Source organism: Pleurodeles waltl, chromosome 9, assembly GCF_031143425.1.
Source record: "Pleurodeles waltl isolate 20211129_DDA chromosome 9, aPleWal1.hap1.20221129, whole genome shotgun sequence".
NCBI classification, from domain to species: Eukaryota; Metazoa; Chordata; class Amphibia; order Caudata; family Salamandridae; genus Pleurodeles; species Pleurodeles waltl.
Genome location: NC_090448.1, coordinates 907621432 through 907642188, shown reverse-complemented (window position 1 = coordinate 907642188; position 20757 = coordinate 907621432).

Below are 20757 nucleotides of genomic sequence, written 5' to 3'. Positions count from 1 at the left end.
AACATTCACAGATGACACAACCATTTCCTCAACCTCCCAACCCCTAATCCCTTCTGAAATCCCTACCTGTTTTCCCCAAGAAAGTTTCCTCTTTGATCTTGCCCTTACCCATGTGATCCCCACCTCCCCAAAACCAAAAGGACCCCACCCATATCTTGACCCATCCCTTCCACATCCAAGTCCTTCCCTGTCACACCTACCCTGTGAAACCAGTCATACCCCTCCCACCCGAAAAGCCCACTCGTCCAAAAATTAAGCTCACCCCTCCCAAAGAGAAGTCCACTCCTCCGAAAGTGAAGCCCACCCCTTCCAAATCCAAATCCACATATTCCAAATCAGACCCCCACCCCACCCAAGGATGATCCCTGAATTATCTGCATGCCCATTTGATGCCCATTCCTGTGGAGGTTCTTTGGCAGTGATCAGAGTCAAGCTAGTGCACAGCACTATGCATAGACTTTCTCATGGACTGGCAATGGCCTTTCATTCTCATTACTCTGGAGTTAGTAAACCCAAGGTGTTTTTGGGTACACATTTGTTCTGCCATCACTTTTCTACCTTTTTGCTGTTCTTGAGTAATTTGTGATGTAAGCCTACAGTTTTGCATGATTCTGCCTGATTACTATTTAATTTGCTGCAGTTGTTAAGATCTAACTTTGGGGGCAGTGCTGGTGTCAACCAGGACAAGAGTAGATGTTCACTGGCTAGATAAGTAGGTGGCAATCCAACTCGGGTGTCATTGCATTGTGTTTTATTTGATATTGTACGTTTGTCATCTTGGCTTGGCCTATGTCAACATGTATTGTATTAGATTAGTCTCCCGGATGTAGATTATACATTTGAATCATCTGTGCAAGCTAGAGTTTGGATTGTCCACACATGGAGGTGTACATTTGTGCTACCTTCCTATACATTTGACTGACCACATGTCCATTTTCAGGTGTGTAGTTCCAAGCTACTTTATCTAGATGTGTGACCCATGCTGTTGCTGTTGTATTTGTTTTCTTGACTCGCACTTACACATTTGGCACATAGACATATCACTTGGTTCTACAATTGGTTGTCCCTCTGATACATGAAGGTCCAGTTCCTGTGCAAATGGTGTTTTATGGACATGTGCAAAGTGATATGTGCCCCAGGACTGCATCCTTTCTGGGGTCCCCCTGATGCTGCCATCCCTATTCTGCAGGTATTGTTTAGATTGTGAACTTTGAATAATTTTCTCCCACAATATTGCTCATCCCATTTACATTCCACTCTCTTACAATGTGGGTGATATGTGTGGGTCGATAACAGGGATTTTGCATGGAAGGGGTGTTTAGGTTAATTGGCACTTCCCTACATATGTGTCTTCAATATGTCGACAATTAATGGCATGCTTGCAATGTGAGGGTGTCAGTTAAAATAGTGGGATATGATATGATGTAATGTACACTTCACCGTCCTTGAAACTATGATATGCAGACATGTGTGGTTTTGTGGAATGTGGCAGTGCAGTGTCAGTGACCTTCCCAAAGGGGGTGCCATATTGCTGTGATTGGGGCATATGTTGTGTTCAACTCCAATCCAGGACACACAAAATCATGTTAGGTTCATGGAGAACGGCCCCCATACCAGGTCAATGGCAGCGTGTCGATTTTCTGTTGAATTTGGTATGTGGGTGGGCGTTTTGTCTTACCTTCGGTTGCATCCACGGTTGCAATGATTTTGGCCTCCATCTATCAGCAGCAGCAGCAGCAGCAGCAGTATGTGAAGGATCGGTTCCATGGCAGCACAGGATGTGTGACGCTGCCCACAGGTGAGTTCTTGCCTTTTATGCCTCTGTTTCCACCAGCTGGGACGTTGTTGTTGGACTTCCACAGTCATGTCAGTGGAAGGCAACCTCATAATCTGTCCGGCAGAACAGTGGTTCAGACAGCCTCATAGGCCTGTCTTGTGGTTGCGATGGTCCGCAGTGCCTGGCAGTGCCTGCGGGACAGCAGTAGCCTTTGCTCTATGGAACCGCATACATCCTAATATGGTGATCCCACTGCCAACCCAACAGTGGTCAGACCACCGCTAGCTCCAGGACAGTCGATGGACTTCCAAAGCCATACTCAGGGCCTTAGACATGCTGGTCTCATCAATTCTGCAATTATATTAACATATATTGTATAATGCATACTAAATACAATAAGCAGGTGTGATAAAATGAATTAAATAATGCAGATGGCAAAGAGCTCTCAAAATATATAAAAGAGCAAATACACACAAATACAATCAAAAGGTTCATATAATACACTGTACATTTCCCACTTGGTTTTCTTGCAGGAATCTATATGAGATTGCCCACAATATTAGGCTTAGCCCTACATTAGAATCCCGAGCCTAAACCATAGATAATTTGAGAGGTCTCCTTAGGATGCCTGTGTCCACCAATCACACCTAAGAAAATCAAATACACCAAAATAAAATCCAGCGCTACTGAAATTTAATCATTCTTCATCTACATATTGGCCCTCATTATAACCCTAGCAGTCGGTGTTAAAGCGGCAGTAATACCGCCAACAGGCCGGCAGGAAAAAAATTAGAATCACAACCACGGCGGAAACCACCAACATAGACTGCCACTTTCACACTTCGACCACCACAGCGGTACAGACAAACAGCACGGCGGTAACTGCCAACAGACAGGCGGAAGACAATGTACTGCCCACCCTATCACAACCCGGCAATCCGCCACATTTTGCCAGGGCGGAACCAACGCGAATAAAAACACAGCAGAAAAAGTACACAGAAGAGAAAATCACTCACCTCTCCCACTCCACGAGGAACCAGGACTCCATGGAGCCAGAATTGCAGATCCTTCCGGCGATGGACTTCCTGCTCCTCTATTAGGAGACGACGACCACGGTGAGTACTGCACCTACAACACAGGGGAGGGGGGAAGGAAAAGCGAGTGACACACACACGCAACACGCAACACCCCAACCCCACCCTCACCCACAACACCATAACCACAAATACATGCTGCAACATTACATTTACACCCCCCACCCCTCTTGAATAATGCAAGGACAAAAGGAAATGAATTGAACAATTGTAATCAATAAAAATCCAGTAGTCAAAACTCCAAATCCAGTATATACAATTATGTACACCAACTACACAAGTCCGGATAGTGCACCAATCATTGTCCATGGACCACTGGGCCCAAAATGCATGGGCGAGGCTCACACTAGATACCTGACTGGAAACAGAGAGAACACTGCAGGGGCATCAGATTGAAATTAAACAGGCACCTCAGAGGGAGGGGGAGGGGGGCACCTCAGCCTGATGAACGCACGACACCACTGCTCCACGAGGGGGCTCCATGCCCATTGATGTATTCTGGGGAGTGCAAAGCCACAGTCTCACAAGTCTTTTCTGTGGGTGGGTTGCCCACTGCTTCATCCTGGGGAGTGCAAAGCCACAGTCTAACAAGTCCTTTCAGTGGGTGGTTTGCCCACTGCTTTATCCTGGGGAGTGCAAAGCCACAGTCTCACAAGTGGATAACAGTCTCCACTGGTTCTGGAGGGGGCTTTGTGCCCAGAGTGCTTCATCCTGCCAAGGACTGAGGTAGTGGATGTGATACTCCACTGGTTCTGGAAGGGGCTTTGTGGCCAGCGTGCTTTATCCTGCCAAGGACTGAGGTAGTGGATGTGATACTCCACAGGTTCTGGACGGGGCTTTGTGCCCAGAGTGCTTCATCCTGCCAAGGACTGAGGTAGTGGATGTATCTCTCCACTGGTTCTGGAGGGGGCTTTGTGCCCAGAGTGCTTCATCCTGCCAAGGACTGAGGTAGTGGATGTGATACTCCACTGGTTCTGGAGGGGGCTTTGTGCCCAAAGTGCTTCATCCTGCCAAGGACTGAAGTAGTGGATGTATCTCCCCACTGGTTCTGGAGGAGGCTTTGTGCCCAGAGTGCTTCATCCTGCCAAGGACTGAGGTAGTGGTTGTGATACGCCACAGGTTCTGGAGGGGGCTTTGTGCCCAGAGTGCTTCATCCTGCCAAGGACTGAGGTAGTGGATGTATCTCTCCACTGGCTCTGGAAGGGGCTTTGTGCCCAGAGTGCTTCATCCTGCCAAGGACTGAGGTAGTGGATGTGATACTCCACTGGTTCTGGAGGGGGCTTTGTGCCCAGAGTACTTCATCCTGCCAAGGACTGAGGTAGTGGATGTGGTACTCGACTGGTTCTGGAGGGGGCTTTGTGCCCAGAGTGCTTCATCCTGCCAAGGACTGAGGTAGTGGATGTATCTCTCCACTGGTTCTGCAGGGGGCTTTGTGCCCAGAGTGCTTCATCCTGCCAAGGACTGAGGTAGTGGTTGTGATACGCCACAGGTTCTGGAGGGGGCTTTGTGCCCAGAGTGCTTCATCTTGCCAAGGACTGAGGTAGTGGATGTATCTCTCCACTGGCTCTGGAAGGGGCTTTGTGCCCAGAGTGCTTCATCCTGCCAAGGACTGATGTAGTGGATGTGATACTCCACTGGTTCTGGAGGGGGCTTTGTGCCCAGAGTGCTTCATCCTGCCAAGGACTGAGGTAGTGGATGTGATACTCCACTGGTTCTGGAGGGGGCTTTGTGCCCAGAGTGCTTCATCCTGCCATGGACTGAGGTAGTGGATGTATCTCTCCAGTGGTTCTGCAGGGGGCTTTGTGCCCAGAGTGCTTCATCCTGCCAAGGAATGAGGTAGTGGATGCCTTTCTCCACTGAAAGTGTATGTATGTATGTATGTATGTAGGTACGGAGGTATTTATAGAGCGCATTCCGGCCCGAGGGCATCAAAGCGCTGACTCAGGAGAGGCAGCAATGTCCGTGAAAGAGAAGGAGAAGACTATAGAGGAAACAGCCAGGTCTTAACCCGTTTCCTAAAGCTAAGATAATTATGCTCTTTTCTAAGATCCAGCGGGAGAGAATTCCAAGTCCTAGCGGCCGCTATAGTGAAGGCTTTATCCCCCCACTTCATCTTCTTTGTGCGGGGAAGCTGGATGGGAAAGGTACTAACAGATCGCAACAGCTGTGTAGATCGGTACCATTGAAGTTTTGTAGTCAGATACTTGGGCCCAATCCAATGCGTGGCTTTATGAGAGATACATAGAGCCTTAAAGGATATCCGTTGGCCTATGGGAAGCCAATGAAGATTTCTAAGGCTATCCTTAGCGGAGGCAGATCGTGGCAGATTCAATATTAATCTAGCAGCTGTGTTTTGTATCAGCTGCAGTTTTTTAAGATATTTTTTGTCCAAGTTAAGCAAGAGGGCGTTACCATAGTCCAGTCTGGACATGACCAGAGCCAGAGTGGCAGTAACTCTCCATTCTTTTGATAGAAAGGGGAAAATGTTCTTCAGTTTCCTCAGAGTCCACATGCAGGTTTTTGTGGTCAAATTGACCTCAGGTTGGAAAGATAAGTGGTTGTCGAAAAGAAATCCTAGATTCCTAGACGTGGAACCCGGTAGGGGCATAGTGCCACACACTTTAGGCCACCAATTAGGGGACCACAGTGCCCTACCTATCCCAAAACAGAGAACTTATGTCTTATCACAGTTCAATTTTAACCAATTCAACTTTATCCAACTGCTTACCGCCGACATACAGGCGTTAAACCGAGCCGCGACTATCTCCACATCATTAGTGATAAGAATAATAATCTGCGTATCATCTGCTTATGAGGTAAGGGTGAAGCCAAAAGAACATATTAGTTCTGCAAGAGGGGCCACATAGACATTAAACAAAGTGGGGCTAAGTGAGGAACCTTGAGGACCCCACAAGGCAGAAGGTAGGCAGGGGACCTGAAGTCTCCGAAGCTTACCGTAGACCACCTTTCAGTAAGAAAGGACTCGAGAAGCTTCAGGGCCTGGTCCCTAATACCCACATGATGTAGACGCTCTAACAGAGTGCGGGGGGCAATGGTGTAGAACTCTGCAGAAAGGTCTAATAGAACCAAAACAGCACCCTGTCCCTCATCAACCAACCTCTGAATAGTATCTGATGAGGAGATGAGGGCAGATTCTGTGCTATGGGACTTCCGAAATCCATGTTGAGACATATCAAAACCCTCTGAGGCAGATAGAAAATTGACCAGTTCTTTGTTGATGAATTCTTCAAACATTTTAGCCAACAGAGGAAGCAGAGTTATGGGACGGAAATTGGTTAAATCATCATATTTCCCCGTTTCCTTCTTTTTTAGAGGAATAATAGTAGTTTCCTTCCAAGCAGAGGGATAGATGCTGGAAGTGAGAACTTCTTGGAAGACGGGGACCAGCGCAGATGCTGCCAACTCCGGGACCAGTTGCAGAATAGCCGGAGGACAGGGGTCTAGTGATGACCCAGATTTGCATTCGTGAAGCAGCTTACAAATAATATTTTGGGAGGGCATATTGAACTTGGAAAGTAGCCTACAGTTATTGAGTGTGGCTGAAAGAGGAGCAGAGAAGGGCCCGGCCGGGGTAGTGGTCAGGGAGGAGAGCCCCTGAGTCTTAGATATGGTAAAGCTTGAATGAATGTTTAGAATTTTATTTTCAAAGAAATCTGCAACTTTAAGGGCATTAATAACTCTGAATAACTCTCTAGAGGCATTGGCAGCTTTCCTAATTTTAAGCGTAAGATATTCTGATTTAGCTTTAAAACAGGCCTCCTTATAACAGTTTAAGGCAATTTTTTAATGGAGATTCTCACTGGGATCCGGATTGAGTCTCCAGCGACGCTCCTGTTGTCTGTATTTCCTCTGGAGTGCTTTAAGGTCCTTAGAGAACCAAGGTTGGCTGGGTTTTTTCCCCAGGTGTGGTACATGTACCTTCTGGGGGGGCTAAGAAATTGATCGCTGCAGTAATTCCCTGATTGAAGCGGGCCAGTGTCGATGATACAGACATCTTAGGATCCTTCCAGCTACTTTTTAGTGCTGTTTCCAGGGGTTTAGCTTTGATACTTTTCCATTGTCTAATAAGTTTGTTCGAGGGTGTACAAGTGGGAAAAGACAGTGTTTTTACAAAATGAAAAGTCAGAAGAGAATGATCCGTCCATTCTAACGGGAGCGTTGTAAGCTTTATATCCTCCTCCGGACGGGTAAAAATTCTATCAAGGGTATGGCCCGCTACATGAGTGGCCGAGCCTTCCTTTAAAATCCAGTCTAAGGAGACCATAAGATTGAGGAATTCCGTAACCAGCGGGTTACTACTATCATCAAAATGGATGTTGAAATCCCCCAATATAATTGCTTTCGGGGCCATAACAAGCTGTTCCAGCAAGTCTGTGCACTCCAAAAGAAATTTAGAGAGGGGACCAGGAGGGCGATATATTAAGAGCCCTTCTGAGACTAATGAATAGCCAAAAAAGAGCTTAAAAACCATCAGTTCGCATACCTCAGAGGGAGTGCCCCCCCAGTCCAGATGCAAGTGAGATCAGACCTACAAATAATGGCCAATCCCCCACCCACCCGTTGTTCTATCAGCTCTATAACACAAATAGCCAATGGGAGAGGCCTCAATAAAGTCTGGGTCCGAGTTAGGTCTAGCCCATGTTTCAGTTATGAAAAGGCAATCAATATCATTGGAGGCGATGAGTTCCCTAATTTCCGACTTATGCTTGGGGAGGGATCTGGCATTAATAAGAGCAAAAGACCCCCTTTCCCTAGTGCCCCTTGTACCTCCACCCTTCACATGGTTGGCCATATTCTCAGCTTCCCTCAGAGCACTATGCTCCTTCACTGTTAGTGGCCTCGGCACGGACCAATTATTGCGTGCGCATTTCCAGGAGGCCGGATTCCCTGGTATAAACTTATGAGGACAGGGACTACCTTCCCAACTACAGATATCTGAAAGGGTAGGCAGGCCTTTTTTAGTTGGAAATGTATGGTTCCTGGCCCTCTGGCCCGTGCTGGCGCGGACGGGCGCAGGCGGGCTTGCCTTTGGCACGCCAGCAGCGCGTCCGCTGCGCGGACGTGTTATGACTGGCATTAAATCCCCTCAGCCAGAAATAACTAGAGCGCTGCCCTAACCGGAAGTGATCTGCCGGTAAACAGGAAGTGGGCTCTAACAGGCCCAAACTTCCTGCCGGCGGCGGTGCTGGTTGCAGGCTCTGTGGCAGTGGTGCTGGCGGCGGGCTCTGTGGCAGCGGTGCTGGCGGCGGTGCAGGTGGCGGTCTTCTCCACTGTACAGGTTGGTGTCGACGTGGAAAGAAGGTGTGACACTGGTCCCTCAGTCTGTGCCACCATGCCCTCTCCTGACCTGCCCTTAAGTTTCTGGCCCTTCCCCACCTTTGATGATGGTGCAGCTGTCTTGCCACTATCCCCTTTCGTTTTCCCTGACCCCTTGGTGGCAGGTGCTTTCTGCATCTGGGCAACTTTATTAGCTTGGCAGGTGGCGGAATGTCCTTGCCCTCGCTCCGTGGCACACTGGCAGCCCTGATGTTTGGCGTATTCCAATAGCCCACGGTTTCTGGCACCACTGGGCCTGGGGATGTGGTGGCTGAGGTGCTGGGTTGGGACCTGGAAAGCCTGGCCCTAGGGGACGGACGGGGGGGAGGTGTAGGGAAGAGGTCAATTTTAGCCAGGAAACATTTTTTAGACACACTGGGACAGGTAGATGGAGGGGGTTTGGGAGTGGAGGAATAGGTAGTGGTTGTAGGAGGTAAACGTCTGCGGAATTTGGGTGAAGGTGCATGGGCTGGAGGTTGTTGTGAGGTAGATGGCTTTTGGGTGGGTGTGTGCCTGTGTTTGTGTACTTTGGGAGGAGGGCTCACTGACACACTGGCAGAGGACACAGGGGATGTGTGAATGGTAGTGGGGGTGGTGAGTTCACGTGAGCGGTGTGTGGTGATGGGCGTGCTGGTGATGGAGGTAGTGCCTGACGATGTAGTGCATGCAGGTGTGAGTGGAGACGAGACTGGGAGGAAGGAGGGGGACACAGTGGAGGCAGTGGATGATGGTATGTCTGCATGGGTATGATTCTTGTGTGAGTGCCTGTGGGATGCGTGGTGCTTATGTTTGCCTGAGCCACTTTTGAGTATTGAGGTGTGTGCATGCTGGTCTGATGGTGTGCGTCGGATAGGCTGAGGTACAGGGGATTGGGTCTGGGTGGTGGAAGTTGGAGGGGGAGGCTGGACACAGGGACAATGGCTGCCATCAGGGCTGAGGCCAGATCCTGAAATGCTCTCTGTTGGGTCCCCTGGCCAGAATGAATGCCCTCCAGGTATGCATTTGTTTGTTGTAAATGCCTCTCGCCACCCTCAATGGCATTCAGAATGGTAAACTGTCGAACAGTGAGGAATCTCAGGAGGTCAATAGCCTCCTCACTAAGGGCAGCAGGGCTGACTGGGGCAGGGCCTGAGGTGCCTGGGGGGAAGGAGATGTCCACCCTCCTGGGTGAGCGGGCACGGGACACACGCTGAGGGGCTGCTGGGAAGGCGTTGCTGGTAGGGGGGGTGGCGGCTGTACCTGTTGATGCAGGGGGCACAGAGGGGCCCGCCACCGACCATCAGAGAAGGAGTCGCTTTCACTGCTGTCACCTCGTGTCCCCGCCGTGGAGCTCCCCTCACCTTCCGTCCAACTGGTGGCTTCTGACTCCATTATTTTGCCCTCCAGGGCCAAGTGGGATGCAGCTCCCTCCTGCTCAGGTGCCATTGCTCCTCTGCCTGATGATGCTATTGCACACTAGAACAGGGAGACCACAAAAAGGGTGGGGGGAAGACCGAAGAAAGACATGTTCAGTGCATGCAACACCACTACCTCTTCCTGATGTCATCCGGTGTTCTTGGATGCTGTCCCACTGCATTGACCCTGTTGACGATTCTGCGCCATAGCTCCATCTTCCTAGCAATGGAGGTGTGCTGCACCTGTGATCCAAGTAGCTGTGGCTCTACCCGGACGATTTCCTCCACCATGACCCTGAGCTTCTCCTCAGAGAACCTGGGGTGTTGTTGTGGTGCCATGATGTGGTGTGGGTGATGTGTGAGGTGGTGTGTGTTGTGATGTGTGAGGGAATGCGTTTTTGTGTGTTGTTTGAGGTGCGTAGATGTTGTGTGAGTGATGATGTTGTGTGTCTGTGGATGCTAGTGTTGTTTCTGGTGGTGTCTCTCTCTGGCCTTCTTTCGGAATTTTTGGTAGTAAGGGTTTGTGGGTGATGTGGTTGTGTGTTTTATATTGGATTGGGTGTGTGGGAGTGGTGTGTGTATGTGTATCAGGTGTGTGTATTTCGATTTGTCCAATGTGGTTGTGTTTTGTAAATGTGTGTGTATTCTGAGCGCGGCGGAGTGTACTGCCAATGGAATACCGCGGTTGGAAGACCGCCACGTAGATTAGTGGGTCGTGGTAGGTATTCCTGTTGGCGTGGCGGTGGAGGTTTTGTTTTCGTCAGTTTATCACTGACCTTTGGTGTGGTGGACTTGTGTGGGTATCTGTATTATGGCGGATTCCGAGCTGTAGGTCTTGATAGCTGTAGCGGAATTCCGCTGCCGCAGCGGTGTGTTTGCGGTCTTCTGCAGGGCGGTAAGCGGCATTTACCACCAATGCTGTAATGAGGGCCATAGTCTCAAAGCCATATCATGCACTTCCACCAAAGCCAACTGTGACATCCACATGGAACTTGAAAACACCATCAACAGGGTGTACGACCTCATCACAGTGTCCCCACACACGAGTTCTCATGCTACAAATTGCATGCAATTATAAAGTACCTTCCAATACAGTGTGTTCCTTTACTTATGTAACAATGCACCCAATTATAAAACCTGCTTGCGGTGTCAGCATGGTAGATCTGCAGTTTGAGTAGTGGCACATGTTTGGTAAGAAAAATGTTTTTGTACTTTTTACCCTGGATGGGTATAATTTCCCTGCATAAATGTGTTTTTGTAAATGGTGTTAAAATAGTAGCATATTTAGCTTGTATTTTATTGTGTGAGGAATTCGCTTTGGATTTGTGCACAATATGTATTGTGTTACCTTATGTGTCATGTTATTTTGTTTTTCATTTTTAGCGGGATAGCATTGGTGCTTGCTGTGTCTCTGCAAGGTAGGTGCTGGTGAGTCTAGCTGTCTCTGGCAAGTGAGTGGTATTGTTTTTGGGTATGTTGGTCTCTGTGATAAAGCCACTCTTTGTTTATTACTTATTTTACACAATGTTGGTTATTGGTGATTTATTTGTCAAGTTACTTTTATTAATAAGGATTATGGCTAGCTGCCAGATTACCATTCAGCAGGTTGTTGGCATGGTCATTAAACCTATCTCTGACCATGACTATGAGACTGACTCAGCATCTGAGGCAGAGGAGGAAGTGCAAAATACTGGCAGTGAATTTTCCATCTGAGAGAAATCATCTCAAGATCAAGCCACTCTCAGTGTGGAGGAAATGCCTGTTTTAGGAGAGGACACTATTGTGCCAATAGCACAGCAAGAAGCATCTGGATTGCACCCTGGAACTGAAAGGCTTCCCATTTGGAAGTGCTGAACTCTGGGTGACCCAAACATGGTGGAGCTCACATTGCCTGCCTTCAATGGTATTGCAGGGCATACAGTGAATACTGAAAATGTTTTGTCTATAAATTTCTTTCAGTTCTTTATGGATGATGTACTTTTGGCTGAGATTGTTGACCAGACTAATTTGTGTGCTGAACAGTATTTGAGAGACAACAGTGCCAGGCATAAGCCCCACTGTTTAGATAGCCAGTGGACTCCCACAAATCTGGATGAGTTGAAGAAGTGTTTGGGTTTAACTTTTTTGATGGACTTGGTAAGGAAGCCGTCGCTTTCTTCATATTGGTCTACTAGTCCCTTGATGGCAACGGCTGTATTTCCTGTAACCCTGAGTTGTGATTGGTATTTGCTGCTTCTTCAAATGCTGCATTTTGTATATAATGCTTCAGCATTGTCACAAGATCACCCTGATTGTAACCATCTTTTAAAGATTCGGGCTGTCATTGGTCACTTTGTAGATTGATTTCAAAAGATCTATCTTCCAGGGAAAGAAATAGCTGTGGATGAGTCTTTGGTCCTGTTCAAGGGTCATTTGGTTTTTAAGCAGGACATTCTTAGCAAAAGGGCATGTTGTGGAATTAAGGTGTATATGCTGTCTGAGAGTAGGACTGGATATGTCTAGTTTCAGGGAGTACACTGGTAGATATTCCAGTATTGACCTTCCCCCCTGGTTTTCCGTCCACTTGCGAATTTAGTGAGAAAATTGTGTGGGAACTTGGAAGAGGACTTTATAACAAAGGTCATCCTTTATACGTAGATAACTTCTACACTTCTACACTGGTGTGCAATTGTTCAGGAAATTGTTCAAAATAGACACAGTTGCTTGTTGCACAATCCACTGTAACCATAAAGGCTACCCAAAAGAGCTTGTTTGTAAAAAGAAAACTTGAGAGGGGACAGTGCAGTGCCTTGTATAGTGATGAGCATCTAGCTGTGAAATTTGCAGACAGGAGAGATGTCTACATGCTGACTACCATTCATGGTGAAAGTACTTCGCCTGTGACTGTTTGGGGTCAAGTTGCTGAAGTGCGCAAACCTATGTGCATTTTACACTACAATAAATACATGGGTGGTGTAGATAGAGTAAATCAGTGGTTGGAACCTTACACTGCTGTTCATAAGACTTACATTTGGTATGAGAAGTTAGCTATCCATTTTTTTAATCTTGCAACCTTCAATGCTTTTGTTGTTTTCGAAGATTGTTCTCCAGAGTCAAAAATGTCATTTTGTTCTGTTTCACCAGTGTATGAGAGGCAGCCATGTTGTAGTGGAACAGGCAAGAGTTGGAGTGGTGGAGGATGTGGCTAGATAGAAAGATTGCCACTTTCCTGACCACATTCCTCCCTAACCCAAAACAGACTTTCCCAGAGGAAGATGTAGAGTCTGCATCTGAAAAGGTATGAGAAAAGAGAGTCATATGTACTGCCCAAGTGTCCTTCTAAACTTGGGCTGTGTGTACCCACATGTTTTGAGTTGTACCACACATAACAGAGATATGGGAAGAAACCGTGAGAGTAAAAGCAAAACCAACTGGTTTGTATTGTGTTATATTTTTTGTTCAGGTTTCAGAGTGGGCATTAGTGTGATGTATTTAGTTAGAGCTGCTGTGTTTGTAGGTATAGTTTTTCATCTATTTCCAATTGGTATGTTTTTTATTTTTTGCTAAAAAAATGTGATGGTAGTGTGTGTTGATGGACAATTGGCTGGTGGTGTGCACTGATTGGCGCTTGGCTGGCAGTGTTTGCGGACTAGTGCTTGACTGGTGATGGGTGTGGATTGGTGCTTGGGGGGCAGTGTGTGTGGACTGACATTTGGTTGGTGGTGTGTGTGGACTGGTGCTTGGCAGGTTGCGTGAGTGAGATGGTGCTTGGCTGGTGGTGTGTGTGAGCTGGGATTTGGCTGGTGGTGTGTGAGTAGTGACTTGCTGCTGGTCACTACACACATTGCTAGTCAAATGCCAGTTCACACACTCCATCAGCTGTCAGCCGGTGTGATTACTGTATCAGTCACGTGGTCGTATGAAAGTAATGAGCCCTTAAATGGCGCTGTCTTTGATGTGAAACGCTTTGCAGCCGGGTGACTCTGGGAAGGGCAGGAGCCCTTTAAATTTCCTTCGCGCTCCCGCCGCCCGGGCAAAGCCCGGGCCAAGGGCGGGCCCGTCCTTGCCCGTCATTGCCAGGAAGAGGCTGGGCTGGGCCCCCCCTCTTTCATCTGCTTTCCGAGGGCCCTAGCTTATAAAGGAAAGAGAAATACTAATCGGAATTGAGAAGACAAAGGAACTATCGTCCATCTTGACCCGGCCAGTGGCTTCTTTGGGAAACCTTGGGATTCGCCTTCAGCCCCGGTGGGACACCAAGTGTAGGAATATCCCGGGAGCTACCATACGCGGGACAAACAAGTGACAATTTATCCTTTTATCTTTTTCTATTTTCTTTCTTTTTAAATTTTAACTTATACTCAAACAGATTGCTACTTGTCGGCAAAGTGTTCTCTATACATTTACTTTCTGCCAATTCGTTTAATTATCTTAGATGAGGTGGTGCTATTTTGGTTCACACAATTAATTAAGTGTAACTTACCTTATATATAAATACCCCATTTTCCTCATACCGGATTTAGAGTGACATCACATAAAATATGGGGAAAAGGAAGCACTCAAAATTGAGTCACCCCCCAAGCTTAAAAGACAGTACCTCTATTTTAAAATACATTTCAGGGGCCATGGGTATGATTGATGAACAAATTGCCAATGTAGAGGGGAAAATTCTGACATCTAAAGAACATAACACCCAATCTCCAACGGACGTGGTGATAACTGATGACTCTACAAGGTGCAATAATGAAGCACTGAACAGAGATGCAACAGATAAAAATGGATGCATTCAAAATATCTCAGACTCAATTCTCTCATTAGATGACCTCTCACCTGTAGCTAAACGCCAAAGGAAGCCGGCGCCAGAGAAGACAGATAACACCCCTAAAAAATCTCTTAAGAATGATTCGGCACCCACACTCGATAGAAAGCCCCTAAGGAAGTCATCTCGGAAGAAACTTCCAATTAAACCAGCTGATACGACTAGATCTCTCCTAGCCAACCTCTGTGACCTAATAAATAGCATGAAATCATCATTCGGGGCCAAATTGGATTCCCTGTTGGAACGCTTAAAAGTAGTGGAGTGCAGGGTCGAGGCAGGCATGGGATTTGTAAAGTCCTTACACCCAGAGGCCTTACACGACCCAAAACTAAACCCAAGCCTAATATTGCCAAACTCGAATTTCGAGTGAAATTTTCAATCCATACCCCTAGATAAGCTTAATGACCCACACTCATTCCCAAAGCTCTTGATTAAACCACAGGTATCATTCATATCAGCAAGTACTAGCCATACACACTCTACTCACAAGCCTCTAACCAGTATACAATCATTCCCACCTGTACCAACTACTAATCTAAAACAAGTTCCCACATTGACCAATACCCCCTCACTAACTAGGACAAATATGCCCCAAACAGACAAAGGAAGGTCTCATTTCATTGAAACAAGACCCTCGAACCCTACATACATACCTAGTGACCATTTACATCTTCCTCCGGAGGCAACTCCATACGTTGTGGTCCTGACAAATGTTCCCCCTATAGGTGACCAACACCGGGAAACGTGGCCGGCATTGAGGAATAAGGCCCTGAATTGGATAGGAACACGTTTGGGTCCTGGGGGGGTGGGGGTCCTATTTAACTATATAAAAATGGTAAGAAGAGTCAAGTGGATAGGAAATAGGGAAAAAGTAGTGGAAGGAGACTGTGTGGTTCTTTCATTCAAGACCCCAGTCTTGGTGCATAATATCATCCACAAATTAGGTGCCAGACAAGCCACTTGCCAAGGAATTTCACTGCTACCCTTGGGTTTCTTTTATCCAAGATCTCCGGGGCGCAATGGTAGGAATCTACAACCTGTAAATAAACAAGTACCAAATACCCTCGTCCACAATCCCCTTAGTAATAGTTTTCAACCTCTTACAACGCTAGAAGATTTGGATTGACTAAACAGGAACAGGATAGATTTTTCATATGATCCTGCTCTGGATGTAAATAAAGTAAGGTCTACCGAGAATAGGGGAGATGTATTCCGTGAGAAGGTACTTGATAGGAACATCATAGACATCCTTTTGAATCAGGGAAACCAACTCCCCCCAATAATCTATACTCAAGATGATGTACCACCCTTACCATCTATAGAGGAGGCGCACCCCCAACCCTATCAATATATGGGAACAACTATACTTTACTGGAATGTGGCAGGCCTAACTAACAAGATCAATAACGATCTTTGGGTGAATTTCACTGGGGATTTTCCTTGTATCTGTCTTCAGGAGACTTGGACATTAAATCCAGTCCACATAAATGGGTACAAGACATTCCATACACCAGCTGTACAGGCCAATCACGGCAGGCCAAAGGGAGGCCTATGCACATATATCTCAAACAAGGCATGGCTACGTAACCCAAAAATGCAAATCACAAAAACCTATTATCAAATGATTGAATGCAATTTGGATCAGAACACGCACCTAGTACTCATCAACTTCTATAATAATGCAACGCATAGAGAAGTCCCCAAAATTTTAACAGAGATGGGTGAGGACCTAGAGGAAATATGTGCGAGCAACAGACGTGAGACTCTTATTATATGGGGGGGCGACTTTAATGTACATCTTTGCAAGGAACCCACAGGAAAGGTGTGTGGTTGGGATACCGAAGACATTGGCGTAGGACCGCACTTTTCACATACCATTCAAGGAGAGGCAATGAATTCAGTGGCCCAAAAATATAATTTGTCTCTTGTAAATGAATTACTTCCCAAAGAACTACAGCTTAAACCAACTTTTAATGGAAGGGGCGCAAATACAGTTATTGACTATATTTTAATGTCAACACATTTTGTTCACTATTTTACTAATTACATAATCCACGACATCGCAATAAGCGACCATTTCCCTCAAAGCCTGGAACTCTCATTAATCCCTGCCACACAGGCCAAAGCCAGAGAGGCAACGATGGTAAATGATATTGTACTAGCCCCGGGCAATGGTTATATACTGAGATGGACTCAGACTGACCCTCAGGCATTATTAAAAGATATATTACGTGAACATACCCAAGTGTTCCTTGATTGCCTTAGTGATGACACGGCCCCAGGACAATGTCTAAGTGCTTTCCAACAGATAACCTACGCCGTAAAAAAAGCCCTCACGTCTAGGACAGGAGGGGAAGGGGGCAAGAAAAGGGAAACCGGCTGGTTTGACCACGATTGTACGAAAGCGCACACAAGACTAAAAAAAGCCCTAAGTGCCCCCATAAGATGTCAGACCGAAATACGTACCTGTAGATTGGCATACAAGACAGCCACAAAAAAGAGGAAACTCGCTTTGAGAGGGAAGTTATGGGACAATCTACACAGAGCTAGTCTGACGAAAGACAATGCCCTCTTCTGGAAAATAATAAATACTCCCGTTCTAGGGGACAATAATACCCCTAGAATGGAAATTGCCATCTCGGAAGAGGACTGGATCACGTACTTTTCTAAGATATACTGTCAACCCAACGACAGAGTTCCTCTGGACCTTCTAAAAGCCCCAGACCCTGAGGAAGATCGACACTTAGCAGTATTACCTCAGTTTACCTTAGAGGAGGTAGTAGAAGCTATAAACACAAGCAAAGCCGGGAAAGCGCCAGGGCCCGATGGTGTTCCAATTGACCTATATAAAACCAACACCGATTTATGGGGCCCTCTATTGACGCAGGTACTGAGGGCCACTTGCACACAAGGCCCACCATCAACATGGTGCCATTCTATCATCATACCCATATACAAAAAGGGGGATCGCCTTAACCCAGCCTGTTATAGGCCAATTTCTCTCCTCGATACATCAGCCAAATTAGCGGGGAGAATAATCCTAAATAGACTCCAAATATGGTCGGAAGAAAATAACATTCTATCCCCAGTGCAGTATGGCTTCCGCACAGGATTAGGTACAGTGGAACAGGCTCTGAACTTAACTATCCTAGTGGGGAAGTATACGAAGACCAGAGAGGGCAATTTGCACCTGGCCTTTATAGATTTGTCCTCAGCATTTGACTGTGTTTTGCATGAAAAGTTATGGGATATTCTAATAAGCATGGGGGTCGAACTAATGATAGTCCATTTCATAAGAGATCTGTATACTGGGTGCAGAGCAAGTGTAAGGTACGGGATGAGAGGGGAATGCACTAAGTCTTTTGGCATATACAGAGGGGTGCGTCAAGGCTGTGTTCTCGCACCACTTCTATTTTCATTATACATAAACAATCTAGAAAGTGAATTGATAAGCAATTGTAAAGACCTTCCACAAATAGGCAATTGCCCCGTCCCTGCACTCCTATACGCAGACGATGCAGTACTCATGGCCAGGACACAGCTAGCCCTCCAGAAACTCCTAACCAATTGTATAAATTACATGACAGCCCTGGGCCTCACAGTCAACCGTTCGAAAACGTTCATAATGAACTGTGGCAGGAAACTGAGCAAGTCCTATAAAATCACCATTCACGAGGACAAGGTGAAGATAGCTCCCACCTTCTCATATTTGGGTATAATGTTCGATAAACAGGCCACCTGGGCACACTGCGTGAAAACAAAAAAAGACCAGATTATTAAAACAACAGCGGCCTTGAAGATTTTTTCCAAAAAACTAGGGGGGATCTCCCCGTCAAACATGGTAAAAATCTACAAGGCCAAATGTATCCCGGCGGCTACTTATGGAGCATGTATCTGGGGGTATACGAACTGCCATGCGATTCAGTTGGTGGAAAATGACTTCCTGAGATACCTGCTAATGGCACCAAATAGCACGTCATCATATATTAGCCATTCGGAACTAGGGGTCCACTTTGTAACTGATCTAATTAAGATACAGCCCCTATTATTATGGCATAAAGTGTGGACCTCTGAGCACACCGGATTAAACCAGGCCATACTATCCGACTGCATGAATCTAACATACTCGCTTAGAGTTCCCTGGCTAAGATATATTATGACCGTTTTTTAAAATATGGGCTGCGAAGCATATTACCAAAACCCACAATTACTGGAAAAAATAACCAGGAGAGATTTGAGGGCTCTGACTTTGAAGCACCTGGATGAACAGAGATGGGAAGTGGAATCAAAAAAATCTACAGTAATGTCTAACCAACTAATTCTGTCGACGGATGCAGTCCAGCCCTACTTAGTAAGCTTGGCAAATCTCCGACATCGATTTGTCCTTACAAGATTCCGCTTAAATATCTTCCATCGGCTAGTAACCTTTCCGATTATGTGCGACTGGAGTACAGTTTTAAGAGTATGTCCATGTGATGCAAAAGCTCCCCAATCTACAATGCATGTGGTCCTCTTTTGTAAATTTTATGATATTCCAAGAAAACGTATTTTATTGCCTTTTTTAAGATCGACTAATTTGCGTCAGTGCCGCGACGCGTATTTTAGCTTACAGATTTTATCCTCTATTGAAATGTGTGGAATTTTAGCAAACTTTTTATGTACAGTACTCTCTGTAAGGAAGTCTATGGGCGTACTGAACTAATTTTATTTGGAAATTTGGAATTTCCGGTAAACTCCCCACTCTCCAGAAAATACTGTAATTGAACTCGATTTTGCACTGATGTAAATTTATCAAGTTTTATATACCTGTCCTTGAATGAATTATGATGTGTTTTATTATCTTCCCTATTTATTTATAATTTTTCTTATACATATTTATTAATGTACTATTACTTGTTACTTTTATGGCCTGTTGAAAGCCGAATAAAGTCTGTTTGATGATGATGATGATGATGATGATGTGAGTGTTCTAATGTTCTGGGCCCGCAGCTGGGGGTGTGAATGGTCTTGTATGTGTCACATATGAAAGGTGTGTGAATGGCCCGAAAAGCGGTTAGTGCCTTGTCCCAGATTTACAACTCACGAACTGTGATTCAATGGGTCAGTTTTTTTACTATTGAATTATTAACAGTGCATTTCATTTTTGTGAAATCTTTTATTAATAAAAGTGTATGTTTTGAACCGTCACTCACCCACGTGCCAACTCCAACCATATGTGTGTGTACATGAGGAATAGGTGGCTGTGAAGTAATATTTTTAATTTCTGTCTTTCTCTGCCAAGGTGAACATTGTTTCTACATTGACTGTCAATGTGATTTTTGTAATGTGCTGGGCCGCGGCTGACGTTTCAATGGTCTTGTGTGTGTCACATATGAAATGTGTGTGAATGGCCTGTAAAGCGGTTGGTGTCTTATCTAGGGCTTACACCTCATGAGTTGTGAGTCATTAGTTCTGTTTTTTGATCTTTCAATTATTAAAAATGTGTTTCAGTTTTGTGAAATCTCTTGTTAGTAAAATGTCATGTTTTTAACCTTCATTCACCCTTGTGGTAAATACAGAAGTATGTGAGTGTACTTGAGGAATAGATAGTTGTGAAGTAATATTTGTATTTTTTGTCTTTCTCTACCAGGGTATACATTGTCTCTACGGACAATCTACCAACTCTAGATATTTTCGTAAACTAGAACACCAGGGGAATGCAGGGTGGTGGGCTTCTTGAGGATCCTAACAAGTTCCCTTACCCACAATGCCCTACAAACCTCAAAATGTGAATAATATCACACATTTTTCTTGCATTTCTGTGCCATATTCTTCCAGAATCAGAATAAAACTGTAATATTCTTACCACTCAGCATTTCCCACTTATCCCAATAAAAATACTGCCCCACTTGTGTGTCTGGGTCTAGTGCCCACAACAGGAACTGGACAAACTAACATCAATAGGAGACCCCGCAAAGGGACCCTTCTTGGTCATGGTTTGATTAGTTCCGGTGCAGACACTAAGCCCAGCCACACAAGTGAGGTACCAATTTTATTGGGAGGAAGGTAGTTTATGTCTCCCCAGGGATTCTAGAACTTTTCATCATAGAAATGGGAGGAAAAGGTGTTTTTTATCCACAGTTTGAGGTTTGCAAGGGATTCAGGATCACTAAACGTGGCAAGAGCCACGCAAGTCAGCCCACCCTGGACATCGCTAGATTTCTAGTTTTAGGTTTCCCTAGGTGCCAGATGAGCCTCAGTCCAAAACCTAGAGCTACCCACTTTGTGAAAAGTGGGTCAGTTTTGGGTGATGGAAAAATGTGCTGCATCCATGTTACTTTTTGGGCCATTTCCTATTGCAGAATCTAGAACTTTATGTCA